The following is a 2,973-nucleotide window of genomic DNA, read 5'->3' as shown; positions in this document are numbered from 1 at the left end:
AATAGTGTGGTACAATCTCTGGTCATATCTAAACTCTACTATAGAAATTCACTACTCACCTAGCTCCAATGAATACTCAATGGGCAGCCAGACTGATCTTAGGAGTGAGACGCTATGACTACATTACTCCAGTACTTATCAACCCCAACTGCATGGGCATCAATTCATTTAAAAACACCATGAATAGCGGAAGTGACTTGATACACCAGTTGACCTCAATTACATCATAAGAAACTACACATTAGGATCTTTGACTCTGAATCCCAGGATGTGATGCCACCTGACCTTAATCCTGATAACATCATAATAACTGATGTCACTGAAGCCTAGTGCATTACTTAAGGAGAGAATGCATTGAAAAGCTACAGGGGCACTCACGATACAAAAATAAGAAAAGTAGTGGCCACACATACCAGTAAAAATGTGTATGTGGAACATGCTTTGCCTAGGAACCATGTTCCTGGTTTGCTTTACTCCTCATTGTGTTAACAGGTTTTGATGTATGCAAACGTAATAGCAACAATCATACTTTACAAACATGGAGGTAACTGTTTCGTTCAAATACATCATTAGGTGCAGTTTACAGATAGCTTTAGCTGTTTCATCAGACTCAAGTAATGAAAATAAATCATAAATAAGAAACATAAATATAGGCTCATAGGTAGGGGCGTTGGGTCATCTCTCTTCGTTCATTGGTCTCTTGCATATTCATTCACGTTTTGCTTCTGCCCACGGTAGCGTACATCATGGAACAATTTGTTAGCCACTTCATTCACTGACTTCCTTGCGCTGTGAGTGGCGGCATTTTCATAATAACATATATACATCCTCTAAAGTGCATTTGGATCAGCCAGGGCCGGTGATAGGTGTAACTGCAGGGCAGTGACGTAGGGAGGGGGAGGGGCAGGGTGGGAGGTTGTAATGTATGGATTACGGACATTGACAGGTAAGTAAACATATAAATAAATAAAACGAATTTCGTTGCGCGCACTGCATCGCATTTGGTGATGCAATGCACACAACTAAATTCGTTTTATTTATTTATATGTTTACTTACCTGTTAAAGTCCGTAACCCATACATTACAACCCCCCACCCTGCCCCTCCCCCTCCCTACGTCACCGCCCTGCAGTTACACCTACCACCGGCCGTTGCTGATTTGGATGCCAGGGATGGTGAGCCAATACTTCCCTTTTCCAATACTTTCCATTGTTTATATCTTTTTTTATTAGTTGGCCATCCCTTTGTGTTTACATCACTTCAGAGCCAATTGTACTATTTGCACCTATAAGAATCTAGGGGCATATTACCAATGTTAAGCGATATTTATCGCTAGCGATGCTTAGCAACAAATTTTTTAACGCTAAGCATCGTCAGAAATTATCGCAGATAAACCTTGCTATTATCAAGGTTTATCGCAAATGCGATAAAAAACGGCCGCAATGCATGAATATCGCTGAAAAGTCCGCGATATTCATGCATTACCGAGCTAATGCTCTTAGCCATGTTATCCACCTCCCATTGGATAACATGGCTAAGAACTGCTCAGGGCAGGTGTTAGTTTTTGGAGATATTTGTGCTTAGCGCGAATATCTCCAAAAGTTGGTAATAGGAGATAGCGATGTTAGTGACTGTTTCCAGTCGCTAACATCTTGGCACGCCCACTTTGCATGTCATTAGTGATAAATATCACTGACATGCAAAGATGGTCGCTATCTCCTACTAGCTGTCGCTAACTGGTGTTAGCGACAGCTAGGTAATAGGGAGATAATTTTATCTCCGCTTTCTTGGCTTTTAAAGCCAAAAAAGTGGAGATAAACCCCCTTGATAATATGCCCCCATGTTTTTTAATGATGTGCATTCATTTGGCCTCTCTGGGGAGCAGGCGGACATTTTTGAGCCGCAATCATGGCTGCGCTAAGACCTCTTGTCAAACCGAAGATTCTTAACCACATCCTCGCGGCACATTTTCCCTTCCTGCGCTGGGATTTTCAAAAACCCATTATTCATGACGAGCTGGGCTCGTCATGAGCGTGCGAGGAGGCTACCTCATGACGAGCCCAGCTCGTCATGAGCGTCGAAGGGGTTAAGAAAAGAACCAAAAAGTTCATTCCTCACCAGTCTGATCGTTATGTCAAGATTAAGCGTAACTGGCGCAAACCACAAGGTATTGATAACAGAGTGTGCAGGAGGTTTTGGGCCAGATCCTGATGCCCACCATTGGTTATGGTAGTGATAAAAGGACCAAGCACTTGTTAGCCTCAGGCTTCCGAAAGTTTCTGGTACACAACGTGAAGGAGCTGAAGGTGCTAATGATGAGTAACAAGTCCTTCTGTGCTGAGATCACCCCCAACGTTTCATCCAAAAACCGCAAGACCATTGTAGAGAGGGCCGCCCAGCTCACCATCAAACTCACAAATCCAAACGCCAGACTGCACAGCATGGAGAATGAGTAGCCTGCTCCTACTTTGCAGCTGGTATTTGCAATTAATGATGCGCATTAAAACTAAAAGGGTTTCTATACCTGTGATAAGTACTTTTGGCTGCTTGAGAAAACGTAAGCTGCTCTGTCATAATTGTGTGTGATTGTTTACTTTTTTTAATTTAAAATTGTTATTGTGAGCACGTGGCACCATGTTTAAGTGTCAAGTTTTATTGTATTTTTATGTTTCCAGCATATTCTTGCAACAATAAAAAAAAATAGCTTGTCAAGGTCTGAGCAATTCACTTTCCAAAGCTTATTTTTCACGAAAATGTAACAAGGAAACACATTTTGAAGAAATGTGCATTTTCAATTTGTTTAATTTTATGATGCACTGCTTAATGTGTTTATTTAATAACATGGAAAGTGTACTGTCCGAGTGGGAGCGTCATAAACTAAACAGTGCTCATTAGGGCACTCTTTACACTGTCTGCCACCCCTGAGGTCAGAAGTTCACAGTGGCACGGTTAGTGGTCTCAAGGGGCAAGCCTG

General features: G+C 42.0%; 1 pseudogene; it reads left to right on the top strand.

Annotated features, from left to right (window-relative positions):
- Positions 1–1,884: 1,884 nt before the first annotated feature.
- Positions 1,885–2,455, top strand: LOC144766987 (large ribosomal subunit protein eL32-like; annotated as a pseudogene).
- Positions 2,456–2,973: the final 518 nt, after the last annotated feature.

The sequence above is a fragment of the Lissotriton helveticus genome, chromosome 7 (genome assembly GCF_964261635.1).
Source record: "Lissotriton helveticus chromosome 7, aLisHel1.1, whole genome shotgun sequence".
Lineage (NCBI taxonomy): Eukaryota > Metazoa > Chordata > Amphibia > Caudata > Salamandridae > Lissotriton > Lissotriton helveticus.
Note: the sequence above shows the minus strand (reverse complement) of the source record. Positions and strands in the feature narration are given on the sequence as shown.